Source organism: Protopterus annectens, chromosome 7.part0, assembly GCF_019279795.1.
Source record: "Protopterus annectens isolate FY-2018-M chromosome 7.part0, PAN1.0, whole genome shotgun sequence".
Classification (NCBI taxonomy): Eukaryota; Metazoa; Chordata; order Ceratodontiformes; family Protopteridae; genus Protopterus; species Protopterus annectens.
The window spans coordinates 801,758,767-801,776,178 of record NC_056739.1 but is presented as its reverse complement, the minus strand read 5'-3'; the positions used below and the strand labels follow the sequence as shown (position 1 = coordinate 801,776,178).

General features: G+C 38.1%; 1 protein-coding gene across 1 annotated transcript in view; it reads right to left on the bottom strand.

Moving 5' to 3' along the window:
* Positions 1 to 17,412, bottom strand: part of LOC122805850 (tumor necrosis factor ligand superfamily member 13-like) — a gene marked incomplete at its 5' end in the record, with an annotated part of 136,172 nt that overhangs the window by 91,622 nt on the left and 27,138 nt on the right. The gene's annotated exons all lie outside the window — the stretch shown is intronic.

Genomic DNA, 17,412 nt, shown 5'->3' with positions numbered 1-17,412 from the left:
GAAAGCAAAATACAGATGCAAGACACATTTCATCATTATATAATAAACTAAAGGTCCAAATCCAAATCTTGGGACTGGTAATTGTCAAAAGACATCTCAGACCTCAGATATAATTAAAATGATTTTGTGTGACTTCAGTTTTAAAATGTCATTCTAAAGTACTGATTGCAAAATACCTCTTTAGTTCAATGAAGCTTAAAATAATGAAATCCTTTTTTTGTTTACAAGATGTCATCTGGCATGTAAAACTAAGTCATTTCCCCGCTCTAAATATTTTTATCTTAGTTTTAAGAGCAGAGATTTCCAGAAGATGAAATAAATATTTGGCAATATGTAATTAATACTTGGCCTAGCCAGACCAGTTCCTGGAAAACAGTAGGGGAACATTGTTAATTCGCTAACAATGCCAGCTCAGGTTTTCCCAGAAAACGACCCCAGAGTTCATGTTCTCTGCATCATCGATGGATGGAATACCTACTTTGCTTTTGTACTTTATTTTTATGCATTAGTCCAAACCATTCAAATAAGACTCACCACCCTGATATGGGGATATTAAAATTTGCAGAAAAACTTAATTCAACAGTTAAAAACTAAAACCTTTCCATAATCTGCATGCATTATATAATAAAGTTTAGATTTACTAAAATGAGGCCCAACATTGAATTGGCAATAAATATGTTAATGGACCCAGACAGTAAGCCATTAAATGCTTCATGGAAGGTGGTGGCCAGCACAGTGGCTCACTGTGTTTTCTGCCTTACAGTACCAGGGTCTGAGACTCACATGACCTCGGATCACATTGGCACAGAGTTTGCATGTTTCCCCTATGTGTCTGCTTGGGTTTTCTCTAGGTACTCCATTCCCTTCATATTCGAAGAAGAGCCAGTTCATTTACTCAGTTAACAAATGAATAAAACTTGGGAAGTCATGGAAAAAAGTCAGCTGCTTCTGAAGGTACAGCCACTAGCAGTGAAAGCAAGTGTAGGAGCACTGAATGAATAAATGCTAGAGATGTTAAATACATTGCCTCGCTGCCTGTCCAGGCTGACAATAAGCACTGTAGGAACAGTGCTGGATTCTGACTGCAGTGATTCACTCATCCTAGTAACAAAGACTGAAGCACTAGTGTCAGTTAACACAAACTAGTCAGCTGTTCCCACAGGGAGTGAGGGAGAGAAATGCCCTTGATGTTGCACTTCAGCAGTGGATTTTGTCAAGTTGCCAGTAACACACATTAATATAAGATAACAAAAACAATGATCTGGCAAAATTTCCCCTAAAAGTATAAATACTACCTCAGGTCTCCCCTGAAAACTGGGCACTAGCCTAGTGGGAATAATCTGGTCAACAAAGAGTAAATAAATAAATAATGTAAATAAATAACATATTAAAGTAACATAGAGGATTATGGTCGGGTCGCCAGTTATAACCCAGTTATTACATACTCAAGAGATGGATGCCAAGAAATTCACAACGATAGCAAAGCTTGAAAGGCGAATCTTGACATCCATGACTAGAGGATGAGACATTGAGGAAAGCAAGAGAGAACATGATCCCTTCTTTCTATCCTTACTTTGAACTATGTGACAACTTACTATACAGACTGACTATTAAAATGGAGGAAAACGGTGCTTCAGATACCAGAGCCATAGCTGGCTCATCTAACAACCAGTGCTGGCCCTCAACATGGAACCCTAGCACCCAGTGCTGTTCCTCAGTTTGGTACCCTAGCACCGAGTGCTGTTCCTCAGTTTGGTACCCTAGCACCGAGTGCTGTTCCCCACCATAGTACCCTAGTATCTGGTGCTGTTCCCCACTGTGGAACCCTAGCACCCAGTGCTGTTCCTTAGCATGGTACCCAAGTACCTAGTGCTGTTCCCCAGTAAGGTACTCTAGCACCTGGTGCTGTTCCCCAGCATGGTACTCTAGCACCCAGTGCTGATGCCCAATATGGTATCCTAACACCTGGTGCTGTTCGCCAGTGTGGTACCCCGCAACACTAAGCTGAGGACCAAAAAAAAAAGATTCTTTGATCTGGTACTCCTCACCCAAAGAAAAAAAAATACTCTCTACTTTTAAAATCTACAGCAAACCACATCTGTAGCAAGCAGCATCCTACATGCTACAACTCATATCACACATGACGCACTTAGTAGTCCTGACTGTAAATTCAGTATTGGCATTAATTTCCATATTGACATTCAGAAAAAAATAGTACAGAAGTGAATACTGATTCTGCACAACCAATGGATCAGCATCTGCAGATCATGCCTTCTAACACCTTGCTCCTGGGGTGGCTGTCCCCTTTGCCCCACTATAACAACACCTCTGTCAACTACTTGTAGGCAGACCCTTCTGGAATTTAGTCATAAAGATGGTACATAATTATGTAATGGTAGTGAGAGGACACCTAGATATAGACAAAACCAAGGCCAGCACTTCAGCAAGATTTTATTGGCCAGGCATAATAAAAGAAATTTACATTTTTTGTGCAGGACACCCTAAGTTTAAGAAAATAGCTCCAAACCCTAGCTTTGAAAACCTTTTTACCCCCATGCCTATAAGAAAGGTGTCCTTTGAGCAGATTGTGATGAATATTGTCAGACCTCTAATTAAGATACCAATTATGCCATTAAATATCCTGAAGCAATCCTACTCAAAAAGACCAATGTCAAAGATATGGTGAAGGGACTAGTTCACCTCCCTTCCAGGATGAGGATAGCAAAGGAGATACTAACCAATTAAGGGACTCCATTTATGTCTGTAATGATGCATCATTTTTGCCAATGTTTTTAAAGTAAAACAACAAAGAACTTCTTGCTCCTAGATGGATGGCCTAGTGGAACATTTCAGTAAGCCTCCATGGTAGATTAATAACAGGAAAAGACCTCATGTAAGAGTACACTACAGTGTTATAATAGCTTCCATGGCAGATTAATAACAGTAACACTCATAGATCGTAGGCACACAGAAAAGGGCACAATCCACCCAGCAAGGAATTTATAACAGAAATGCTAGAAACAGAGTGGGTTACAAGCTGCGGGAAAAGTGTTGATTTGCGTTACCCCTGCAAAAACAAAATCATAGCCAAGTTACTTGTGGCCTTTGAGGTTATAGAAGAATTAAATGATATGGAATGCAAAGTCAGACATGTGAATGTGCTGAAGTCCTGAAAAGAAGAATTTTTAGCAGTTCAAGTAAGCAAGTGAGAAAACATGATAGGGAGCTATTTATACCACAGTTCCCTGGTGGACAGTACTGTATCCAACCCTCAGAAACAGGATGTATAAGAGTTCCTATTATTGAGGAAAGAAATATTCTCACACCTGCCTGATAAATCTAACTTATCCAAACATCATGCAGAAGCTTACTCATGGAGAATGTTAATCTGAAAGCACACCGACTCCCTGAATCTCAGAGGAAGGCAGTATAAAGGGAAGTCAAAAAAATGCTCCGTCTAGGGATTGCTGAGTCCCAAATGTGGATGTCTTCATAGCTTAAATTAATCACTTGTTTACTTACATACACTTGATTTTCTGCTTTGATGTAATTTGTGTGATTGCCTTATTTGTGTGTGACCCATTACTATGGTGGTCTGGGAAGTGTTACCCTCTCAGTTACGGCTGTTACTGTTCTCACTATACCATTTCTCCATTTGTCAGCATGTGTACTACGCTCCTCACTATGCTATATCTCATCAGCTACTCCTTTCCTCATTGATTTATCTTTTACACATAAGTACTCTGTTTCCTTGGTGATTAAACTACATGTGGTGGCCTTACTCCCCCTCCCCAAGAAGAATTGTTTGTGTAATCCTGTTAAAGTTGAAGAAATGTACTTTCGATATGACAGAATCAGTGATACCTACACATCTCTGTTCTCTATTTATACTGCCTAGAAATCAGACTTTTATCTTCACTTCCTGAGTGAGAGTAGAATGCAGTACTACCTCTAAGGGAATGGCAATGTTTTATTCCCTTCTTTGTTCTCACTCTTTCCTTTCCACCACTACTTATTTATTACTCGACTCCTCCTTTTTATTCATTCTATTTTAACTCTGTCTTCATTTCATTATCTCAACATAGCTGATTATTTTGTTGTGTGGCTATGAAATCTATCTTCATTTCACTTTAAGTAAATGGATTATTTGCCTGTTGCCTTTTGTATATCGGCAGTAGGCCTTTAAAACATACATATCTTAATATTTCTGCTAAGTAATGGTTGTTATGTTCAGCTCTAGTATGGCTATTCATCAACATTTTGGTCAAATTCACATTCAGTCTAAAACAGGGGAATGAACAGACAATTTCAATGGGTTGAAATACCCCAACCTCCAGCAGGGTATTTGCCCCTGCATTTTCTTTACTTATATAGCTAACTTTGAGGTTATTACACCTGAGGGAAAGGAGAATTGCCCTTACAGCAACCAATGAGCAATTCCGATCACCTATGAATTATCTCAGAGTTTAAATTTCAACAACTTATGAACTTCCATTAATAACTCAACCCAGTTTATCATAGAAGGACTACTCTTGTTGACATTTAGTAACTTTTTTTGCAACATCCCAGAACTTAAATTCGCTCAAGATTTGTATTGTTTTATTTTAAAGAAGTTTGTGTTGTTAGCTGCTTCTGGTGGATGATGAATGAGAATCCCAGGTCAGTGTCATTGTTAGCTGTATTTCTGAGGATAAGATCAAAATATTTTAGTGTGCATATTATAGAAGGTTGCTCTTGTTTATCATGGTTAATGAAGTCCAGAAAAGTTTGACCTTTGACATTTTTACTGTGGTTTAATTCCCTGACTGTTACACTATTTTAAATCATTCCTTGCAGTAAAACTTTCATTGACACTATTTCTAATGCATCTGTAACAGAATGTTATCATGTCTTATGTTTTGAATTACTACTGACTGTGCTATCAAACTAAGTTAGTATGAGGAGGCAAAATGCAATGTCTTCAATGGGTGCTACCAAACTAGCTATTTGAACACATTGGATTACAAATGGGAAGATAACATCATCAAGAAAATGAGAGTGACATTGTTGGAACTGAATTCATCCTCCAGTCTTGATGACCACCTTCATGAGGGGGACCCTGTTTTTACCAAATATTACAAAGTCAGCACTGATATGTATAGACTGTATTTTATATATCATGGAAAAAGGTTTATATATCATGGAAAAAGGTCAAAAAATAAAAAAGAAAATTGGGTGTACAGGTCAGAAAAAAAAAACTGCCCACTCATGGTGTACATGTTGGTGCCAAGACTGGAAGAAATATGCAGTATAAAAATCCTCAGGACATGGAATCATTCCTACCCCAGGGTTATTCAAGGCTCAGACAGATGGCGGGCCTTTGTCATAGAAGGAAGGAAGAAGTAGTCCACAAAAACACAAACTGGCAGGTAAAGCAAGAGGCGTAGAGATGACAAAGTGGGATGTTGAGGATAAGGAAGAAGTTATGTATTGTTACTATTGTGCAAGAAACCCAGAATTTCCCAACAGAGGATATGTAGCAAGAGTAAGAAAGAAATTAGAGAAAATAAACATTCTTGCAGAAGAAAAAACAGTAAAAGCAGCAGAAGTTCTTTAATGCAGCAGATCAAGGAAAATATTATCTAGATGAAGAAGCACTGGGGCTCCTGGAAAAAGAGGTGACAACAGAAGTCAGAAAAGATAATAAGTAAAAAACAGATTTTTTGATAGGTGTAAAAAAGAAAGATGTACATGAACATGGGAAAGAAAAAGAGATCTGATATGGTGTAATATTTATGCAGAGAAGAAATTCAAACTAATCAATACAAAATAAAGCAACTTCAAAGATATTAAAAGAGAAATACAAACAAAGACATTCAGATATGACAAATTTCACAATATGAAGAATAAGATGATAGTGTTAAAAAAAGTATTTGTGAGGTTGAAATTAAACAAATAGAAAGTTAAGTAACAAACCATCCGCAAAGTGAAGGGCTTAGTGTGAAAATTTCAGCACAGGCAGTTTTGTCATATGATCGACCAGTGGATCCCCAGAAAGAGAAGCAGGGGGTGGAGCAGGATGCATCTGAAGACGATATGCCATAGGATGACTTTCTGGAACCTTCTGTAGGAGACTCACATGAAAGTCCAGTTGAACCTGCACAGCATGGGAAGGAGCAGGAAAGAGCAGCAACTCTGACAAAGGCAATATTGCAGTGTGATGGATCAATGAGTGTCCATAGTGAGAAGCAACAAATGAAGCTGGCATCTAAACAGGATATTTCACACAGTGATGTTCTGGAACTTTATGTAGAAATCTCAAAGAAAAAAACAGCAAAGAAGATGCTCCCAGTCCAGAAGAAAATGATCTAAGAGAAAACCTGCACAATTTAATAGAGATTAATAAAATATTAACTTAGATGAAATAGATTAAAGAAAGTAAGACTCAAAATGTTAGAATGTTGATAAAACAGATTAACAAAGTAATCAGAACTACTAAAATAAATTCATGTGATATAACAGAAATACTACTAGTGTGCAGCTAAACTAATAATGGATAACATGTTACCTCAAAATGTAGAGTAACAAATGAAAGGAAGGGAGAAAGTTGAATATCACTGTGGAAAAAGCAAACACAGAAAACTATAAAGTAGCTAAGAAGTGAACAGATCCTTTAAAAGATAGATGTGGTACAAACAGCATATGGCATCAAAACACTATTTTCAACAATGAAGTAAAAAAAAAGCAACACAAGCAGAAAGAAGCAGAAGTGATGCAGATAAATGTAATTGAAAAGTACAAAATAAGCAATCCACTGATGACCTAAACAGTTTTATAGACAATTGGGAAACAAACAACAGGAATAGAAACACCACCAAAAAAAGAAGAAATATGTATGTTTTGGAGAAGTATTTGTGAAGACTCTGTTGAACACGTCAAAGATGCCAAATGGACAGAAGTGTTAAAAAAACCATAAGGAGCTCTAATATAGAGGATATAAATGGGATGAAGTAACAGCCAGAGAAAAATAGACACAATTAAGAAAAATTCCTAACTGAAAACTCCCTGGTGCAAATGCAGAACTTAACTCCCGGCTAATGATATTAACATCTTTACACACAAATTTAACCCTGAGAAAGAATCACATGTATACACATCCTGAACAGTGACCAACCTGGTTAACAACAGGAAAAATGATTCTCTTCCTTAAGAGTGAACCTGTAAGCCATCCTAAAAATTAAAGACCAATAATTTGCCTTCCAATAACATACAAATGATTTAATGAAATTGATGCTGTCAAAGTTTATAGCCATCTAGAAAAAATTCAATCATGGCAGTAGAACAAAAAAGTAATTTAAAAAGTCATATTGAACAAAGGATAATCTATTGTTAAAAAAGCCATAACAGGGAACTGTATAAAGGTGAAGAATATAAGTATGTCATGCACAGATTACAGAACAGGCACCCAACACTATACCACGTTCACAGATGTTGGAATTCTTACAGATGTATAAGATACACTTTACATTGACCAGACCAGTTACGTTGCAGAAACTATAAAACAGTGGCAAACCACTTTGCAGCTAAGCTGTGACAAAGGGCAAATTATTATCCCAAAGATAAAAATTCAAAGAGGGGATATTTCTGGGTGCTTCTTTGTAACCACTATTGTTATGTCTTGTCCTTAACCCATTTGCTAAGTCTTTTTTTTGCTTAAAATATTAGGCTATGATTACAGTTTAATTTACAGAAACCAATCTTATCTACTTTGGTGGATTATTTAAAATTGTACAGTTCATCAGATGAGGATCTGAAAGCAAAACCAGTGGTTACAATTTTCTTAGATGATATGAAAATGGCACTTAATCTTGATATTTATAAAAAGAAAGCCACAGCACCAATAAAATATCAGCCTGGGACAGTAATGTGATATAACGGAACTTGAACAGGAACAAATATATAAATGTTTAGGAATAGATGAAGGGTTGGCAATAAAACATGAACAAATGAAAACAAAGCTTAGTAAGGAATATTTCAGAAGACTAGAGATAATATTGAAAATTGCTTTAACATCTTAGAATAAACTCCAAGCTGTAAATCATTTTCCTCTTACTGTTCTAACTTACAGCTGTGGTGTCCCCCCGTTGTACTCAATCAGATGGACAAGAATACAAATGGGTCTGCTTTGTATTATTGAAATGTCAATTACAGGAAAATCACATCCACAAGACAACTTCACCAAAAACTTTATCTTAACGAAAACCTGAATCACAAAAGTTTTAATCGGGGAAACTAACCACTTGACCAACAGAAAAAAAAACAAAACAAATGAACAGAAGCAAATTAGACTCACATACCCTCCCCCATATCCCACCCCCTAACTAAACATACCAACTCCGATATCGCACTATAGTGGGGAAAAGGGCAAAGTTTCCCATGGTGGCCAAGTGGTTAGTTTCCCAGAGTAAAACACTGGTGAGCTGGGTTTTCATTAAAATTAAGTTTTCAGCAAAGTCATCTTGTGGATGTAATAACAGGTAGACCCATATATATATATATATATATATATATATATATATATATATATATATATATATCACTCTGAAGGAGATATGGCTTCCTTGAAATTAACTAAATATATAGAGATTAGATAGATAGATCTGCAATTATGGGAGTGCATGCATATTTACAGACCTCATCAGATCCACATATAGTGAAAGTTGTAAAGCATAAAGAGAAGAAGCCTTATTCTTATGATACTATCTTTACTTTGTTTAGCAGAAGCATTTCAAGACAAAGTGGGAATGGAAATCAAACCAAAAGTAGACAAAAATCAGACAGCAACTGAAAGTGGCAAAAAGTATTAAGAAAAGGACTATATGAAAAGGAAAGGAAAGAAAATTGGAAAGTCCACAAATATAGTGGCAAGTAGAGAGAACTTTCAGAACAACCTCATGTCAACAAATAGTTGACACATGAATGGCTTATGAGAGATTAATTTAAACCAAAGGATGAAAGGCTAATAATGGCTTCCCACAACAGTGGACTTCATAAACGTTGGTTTACAAGATCCATTGAAAAAGTGGGAAAAACAGACAAGTGCAGATTCTATACATCAGAAATGAAAACAGTTGCACATCTAATTACTAGGAGTGATATATTCATGGTTAAGGGTCTGTGTAGTGAAAGGCACAATTATGTGGCAACACTGTTCCACTGGAGAGTGTGCAAACACTATACAACAGGAGTAGCTGAGAAGCTTTGGAAACATGAACCACAAAGCATTATCAACAGTGATGACTTTTATATCATATGGGATCACCCTTTCCCAACAGATCAAAAAATAGATGCAAGAAATCCAGCTATAGTAGTCAAAAAAAGACAAAAGTATCATTCATCATTGAGTAGCTGTAGTGGTCAAAACAGACAAAAGTATCATTCATCATTGAGTATAGTAGTCAAAACAGACAAAAGTATCATTCATCATTGAGTATAGTAGTCAGAACAGACAAAAGTATCATTCATTATTGAGTAGCTGTAGTAGTCAAAACAGACAAAAGTATCATTCATTATTGAGTAGCTGTAGTAGTCAAAACAGACAAAACTATCATTCATCATTGTGTAGCTATAGTAGTCAAAACATTAAAAAGTATAATTCATCATTGAGTAGCTGTAGTAGTCAAAACAGACAAAAGTATCATTCATCATTGAGTAGCTGTAGTAGTCAAAACAGACAAAAGTATCATTCATCATTGAGTAGCTGTAGTAGTCAAAAAGACAAAAGTATCATTCATTATTGAGTAGCTATAGTAGTCAAAACAGACAAAAGTATCATTCATCATTGAGTAGCTGTAGTAGTTAAAACAGACAAAAGTATCATTCATTATTGAGTAGCTGTAGTAGTCAAAACAGACAAAAGTATCATTCATCATTGTGTAGCTATAGTAGTCAAAACATTAAAAAGTATAATTCATCATTGAGTATAGTAGTCAAAACAGACAAAAGTATCATTCATCATTGAGTAGCTGTAGTAGTCAAAACAGACAAAAGTATCATTCATCATTGAGTAGCTGTAGTAGTCAAAAAGACAAAAGTATCATTCATTATTGAGTAGCTGTAGTAGTCAAAACAGACAAAAGTATCATTCATCATTGAGTAGCTGTAGTAGTCAAAAAAAGACAAAAGTACCATTCATTATTGAGTAGATGTAGTAGTCAAAACAGGCAAAAGTATCATTCATCATTGAATAGCTGTAGTAGTCAAAACAGACAAAAGTATCATTCATCATTGAGTAGCTGTAGTAGTCAAAACAGACAAAAGTATCATTCATCATTGAGTATAGTAGTCAAAACAGACAAAAGTATCATTCATTATTGAGTAGCTGCAGTAGTCAAAATAGACAAAAGTATCATTCATCATTGAGTAGCTGTAGTAGTCAAAACAGACAAAAGTATCATTCATCATTGAGTATAGTAGTCAAAACAGACAAAAGTATCATTCATCATTGAGTAGCTGTTGTAGTCAAAACAGACAAAAGTATCATTCATCATTGAGTAGCTGTAGTAGTCAAAACAGACAAAAGTATCATTCATCATTGAGTAGCTGTAGTAGTCAAAACAGACAAAAGTATCATTCATCATTGAGTATAGTAGTCAAAACAGACAAAAGTATCATTCATCATTGAGTAGCTGTAGTAGTCAAAACAGACAAAAGTATCATTCATCATTGAGTAGCTGTAGTAGTCAAAACAGACAAAAGTATCATTCATCATTGAGTAGCTGTAGTAGTCAAAACAAACAAAAGTATCATTCATCATTGAGTAGCTATAGTAGTCAAAACAGGCAAAAGTATCATTCATCATTGAGTATAGTAGTCAAAACAGACAAAAGTATCATTCATCATTGAGTTGCTGTAGTAGTCAAAACAGACAAAAATCATCATTGAGTAGCTGTAGAAGTCAAAACAGACAAAAGTATCATTCATCACTGAGTAGCTGTAGTAGTCAAAAAGACAAAAGTATCATTCATTATTGAGTAGCTGTAGTAGTCAAAACAGACAAAAGTATCATTCATCATTGAGTAGCTGTAGTAGTCAAAAAAAGACAAAAGTATCATTCATTATTGAGTAGCTGTAGTAGTCAAAACAGGCAAAAGTATCATTCATCATTGAATAGCTGTAGTAGTCAAAACAGACAAAAGTATCATTCATCATTGAGTAGCTGTAGTAGTCAAAACAGACAAAAGTATCATTCATCATTGAGTATAGTAGTCAAAACAGACAAAAGTATCATTCATTATTGAGTAGCTATAGTAGTCAAAACAGACAAAAGTATCATTCATCATTGAGTAGCTGTAGTAGTCAAAACAGACAAAAGTTTCATTCATCATTGAGTATAGTAGTCAAAACAGACAAAAGTATCATTCATCATTGAGTAGCTGTAGTAGTCAAAACAGACAAAAGTATCATTCATCATTGAGTAGCTGTAGTAGTCAAAACAGACAAAAGTATCATTCATCATTGAGTAGCTGTAGTAGTCAAAACAGACAAAAGTATCATTCATCATTGAGTATAGTAGTCAAAACAGACAAAAGTATCATTCATCATTGAGTAGCTGTAGTAGTCAAAACAGACAAAAGTATCATTCATCATTGAGTAGCTGTAGTAGTCAAAACAGACAAAAGTATCATTCATCACTGAGTATAGCAGTCAAAACAGACAAAAGTATCATTCATCATTGAGTAGCTGTAGTAGTCAAAACAGACAAAAGTATCATTCATTATTGAGTATAGTAGTCAAAACAGACAAAAGTATCATTCATCATTGAGTAGCTGTAGTATTCAAAACAGACAAAAGTATCATTCATCACTGACCTTGTTACACCCAGAGATTATAGTATCTTATGTAAGGAGAGACACAAACTTATAAAATACCAGGATTTGCAAACAGGAATAAGAGTAATGTGAAAGAAAGATGCCAAGTAAGAGCAACAGAATCAAAAAATATTTACAGTGAACAATATGGTACACATGACATGATATGAAATGCAGGAGGTGGCAATTCTGGCTACATTGCGAATGGTTGGAAGAGCATTCTTGGCTAGCATCTAAGACTAAAATAATACTAATTTCATGAGCTCTAATCGTACCAGGACTTATGAATGGGGTCATTTTCCTTCATTGTACAAGGAAACCCAAACTTTTGGAGAAATAAAAAAAAAAAGAGGAAGAAGCCATTTTAATATATCAACTCCTAACATTAAGCACCACCATTACTTGTGATTTACATTTGCTTTGCTAAATGAGAACTGTTAAGATTTGTTGTGAAAGACCAAAATACTGTGAGGGGAATTATGAATGTCATTCTCAGATATTGTGCATTATTAGGGAACAAACTTAAGGCTGCTGCAGATAGCAAAGGAAAGTACAAATTGTTTTTTTTTTCAATTATGACAGAAAATTCAGGAATTAGTGAATAATGTTCAACAAAGCACTGAGCTCATATAAAAATATCATACATTCCAATCCAAAGGATTTAGTCAATACATTAGCATTGTTGCACCCACAATCCCTGAGAATTTAATTTTCCCCTTTAATTACCTTGGAACAATTCTTAAACTCCCTGTCAAAAGCTAAAACTGATGTTTGTATGGAATTAGATGCCAAATATCAATGCCAAATATGCACTTTCCAAGCCTCTACTTAAACTGTTTAACCTCAGCCTATCCACAGAGTACATCCCTGGTGATCGGAGTATAGCCACTGTGACTACTCAATGTAACAGTGACCTCTCTAAAAATCCTGGTAACATACATTTAGTGATATAGCACATCCTGGTTTTGAGCAAGAACAAATCCAGAATTTAGCTAGGATGTCTTTCAGAGTGGTTTTGAAAGATGGAAGGAGGGTATAGACTTCATGGATACAGGTAAGGAGTTCCAGGCCTTAGCAACGTTTTATAAGTACAGACAATGTCCAGCAGATTTACTAGGTTTGTACACAGACAGGTGTTTTTGGTCACTGGAAAACAAAGACAGACTGAGAACATAGCTGTATGAAATTTTTTTTGTGCTGGACAGGCAGATGGATGCTGGATGATTTTATAGATGGTAAGAAGTTGTGTACGTAACTTGATGTGGCAGTTCTAACCAGTTTAGGCTTTTTAGTGCTATAGAGTGGTAGGTTCTGAAAGGGGTATGTACTGCAAATTTAGCAACTTTGTATAGCGCAACATCGGGCAGCGCCGCCTAATTGTGTTTAAACTATTCCTGGCTCCACAAAGTCTGCTCTTCACTTTTTCCCTTAGAACTGCTCTATCTCTCAAATTAAACACCATATTCTCATTCTAAGGCCCCTCACTGGTCCAAATAAGTAATCTTACAAGTTAGCACTAATAAACCATAAGCACTACTTACTCTTATACTCTCTACAATTACCTTGTCCCCTATTGGTCCGTTTTAATTCAGTTCCCTATATTACTCTAGCATGTCCAAAGGTCAGTCAATGGTTTCCTCTCCAATCCAGCTGGTGAATCTGGGAATTTTGAGGCAATGTTACAACTGTCTCATGTACACGGACAACCCTCTCCTCCTCCAAACAGGTTCAAATATATTTGAGAGATGCAACCATATAGCCAAACTGGTGGCTGAGCTCTCTCATCTCAAAACTGGTGTAACCAGTCAGGAGGAGAAGGTAACCTCACACAACACAATTCCAGTATCACATAGTCCCACCACAACAGCGAACCAAACACATAAAAACACAAAAACATACTCGGAGGCTCTAAATAAAAATCTACCTAAGCAACAGAGACCTCCAAAGCAGACATCCAAGCAAACGCTACCCCAAAACAAAACACGTACAACACATAGCACACAAAGTCAGTGTGCCAAGCAGTCACAGCCCTTAAGGCTGAATAACACACCTGATACTCTTGTAATAGGTGACTCTATTGTCAGACACACTGACGTCCTGCTCACCAGGCTGAATAAAGAGAAGGTCACAGTGAGTTGCCTGTCGGGCACCAGGATCCGCCACATAACGCAAGCACTCAGGTCACTCCAAAGCAAATACAAATATGACTCAGTCATTGTACATGCTGGTATGAATGACCTGAGACGTACCTCCCTCGACTACATGAAAAGAGACATAGAGGAACTCTCTGATCATGTAGCCCAGGTCAGTATGACCCTGACCTTGAGCAGCATCTTACCCTCACCTAGAATGATGCCACAGTATAAAGACAAAATGATCGATTTTAACAATTGGCTAAAATTTTGGTGTCATTCAAAGGGGATCCAGTGTCTGTCAGCCTGGGATGACATGCTCAACAAGCCACGTTGCTTCACTAGGGATGGCTTGCACCTGTCACCCCTGGGTTTTTGGATATTGGCAAAGGCTCTTGCCACCCCCATAGTGCCTTTTTTAGGCAAGGCTCAAAAGTCAAACCCACCTCCATAGACAGCACAAGGAACAAGAAACTAAGGGTAATGCTGCTAAATGCCAGAAGTCTTAACCTCAAGATGCACGCACTCGAAGTTCTCCTCAGTATGGAAAACATCGATATCTGTGCAGTGACAGAAACCTGGTTCAAGGCTCCAGAGAGCACCCCAGCACTACCAGGTTATACCTCATATCATGCTTTTCGGCCCCAAAACCCGGACCGAACCACAAAAGGAGGGGGAGTTTCCATATTTATCAAGGATATCCACAACTCCAGGTTAGTGGCATTGCACGAAGTATCGGAGACCATCCATGTGCAACTGACAGTGGGCAAGACTGCTTTTCAGTTTATAGCATCCTTCAGACCACCCTCTCAAAGTCAGGAATCCCACTCGGCTTTCCTGAAAACATTGGAGAACATGAAGATCTCTCCGAACACCATTATATTGGGTGACTTCAACTACCCAAACATAGACTGGGAGTATTACTCAAGCCCCAGCACCTTAGCCCAAAGGTTCCTGGAATTTATAAACTCAATTGCTATGGAACAACTAGTCACCACTCCCACAAGAGGGGATAACATACTAGACCTGATCATTACCAACATAGGGACTCTATGCTCCATACCAGAAGTATATCCCTCAGTGGTGAGATCAGACCATAAATTAATTTCACTGGATATCCACATCCCGACCCCACCCCCAGCCCAGAAAACCACAGTGAAAAACTTCTCAAAAGCGAACTTCACACTTCTCAAAACCGAAGTAGAATCTTTCAAGGTCCCAGGGCCAGTGGAAACTATGGCCCAAACTGCAGAATCCTATATAAACGCATTCTACGGGCATCTCCAGGAATGCATGGATCATGCTATCCCAAACAAAATCAAGACCCAATCATCCAAAGGCAGGCGTCCAGTCTGGTGGACCCCAGCCATAAATAAACTGTACAACAGAAGGAGGAAGCTACTACATGATAGAGCAAAATCCCTAAAAGGGAAGGCATCTCTGATCAGTACTAGCAAAAAATTACGATCCCCCATTAAATCCTCCAAGGCCAGCTTCGAGAGAAAAATTGCACAGGACACTAAAGACAATCATAAGGCTTTTTTCAGTTATGTTAGGAACCTGGGATGCAACTCCCAGACTTGTTATGAGTTGATTCTAAATGACAAAAAATACAGTGAATCCACAGACATCGCCAATATCCTGGCAGACAGGTTCAGTGCAAACTTCTCCACCCCCCCCCCAAAAGAGCAAGTATCTATCCCGGCAGAGTGCAGCCTCCCAAACATCTCTGATGCTCAGGTGAAGGCCGCCCTCTCCAAAGCAAAAAACACTGCTTCCATGGGACCAGATGGCATCCCAGGTTGCGTCCTACATGGACTCCAAGAAGAACTAATCCCTCAAGTAAAACTGCTGTACATTCTCAGCCTCACTACAGGATATGTGCCCAAAGAATGGCGTACAGCAACAGTGGTCCCACTCCACAAAAGTGGCGCCTCTACGGACCCTGGAAACTATCGCCCCATAAGCCTGACTAGCCTAGTCTGCAAGGCTATGGAGAGGATCATCATGGAACTCATAAACAAAGACATTGGGGACCTACAGACACTAGATCCTACCCAATTTGGCTTTGTCAAGGGCAGATCCTGCCTTTTGAACCTGGTCGACTTCTTCGAAACAGTCACCAAGGCCATAGATGAAGGGAAGGTAGTCCACACAGCCTATCTGGACCTCGCAAAGGCAGTTGACACAATACCCCACTCGGGCATCATAGATAAGCTATCCAGCCTAAATATAAACCTCTATGTCACAAGATGTGTCACAAACTGGCTCAAAGACAGAACCCACAGAGTCAGAGTTGCTGGAGCCATGTCAGACTCGAAACTGGTCACAAGTGGCATCCCACAAGGTTCTGTCCTGGGACCTCTCTTGTTCGGTATTTACTTTTCAGAGGTACAGGCCAACGTGGGAGGACTATGGCTCACCAAGTTTGCAGATGACTGCAAACTGGGCGCCATAATCGACTCTCCAGCTGACACAAACATCCTTCAAAAAGGTCTCACAGAGACGGATAACTGGTGCCAGAGCCATGGAATAAGCTAAATGCCAAAAAGTGTATAGTCATACCCTTTGGCAAAAACAATGTGCCCACAAATTACCACATAGGTGGTAACCCATTAAGTACAGAGAAAGTAATTAGGGATCTAGGGACCCAAGTTGATAGCAATCTCTCCTTTGACAACCACATTGCCAAAGTGGTTAGAAAGACCTTCTACATAGCCCACCTCATCATGAAAGGATTCACATCTAGATCAAGAGAGGTAATCATGCCCCTTTATTCATCCCTCATCGGGCCCATCATAGAATACAATGCCCCCTTTGGGATGTACCTTACCCGACACCTGCAGCAATTAGAAAAACCCCAAAAGTACCTCACCAGGATGATGAAGGGACTCAAACAGATACCATATGCTGCTTGGTTAAAAAAACTCCAGCTCTACTCAGTTGCATACCGTCTACTTCGAGGCGATCTATGCCTGACATATAAAGCTATGTCCAACCCAGAATTAATGGACATGCTCCACCTCAGTAAATCTAAATCCCTTAGAGCCACATGCTCGAGGGACTTGAACCTCAGCACAGAAATAAATAGAACATGCTGGAGGGACAGATTCATAACCCAGTGGCTCCCTTCACTCTGGAATAGAATTCCAATTCATGTTAGGCAGAGCACCTCACTGACTCTCTTCAAGAAGAATCTTGATGAGTGGATGGGGGATCGTAGGTTTGTCCCGGGGATTACTCCCGTGTCACTATTAGACAGAGGCACAGTAAACTAAACTTTAAAAAGGGCACAGTATACTCAAATCAAGGGGTGGCGTAAGCCAAACACAATCGGGCTAGGCTTATAAATGCCCCAGGGCAGATAGCCTAGTATGAACCTATGAACCTATGACATTGTTCAAGTTGTAATTTTGTGAAGCCTGGAGGTT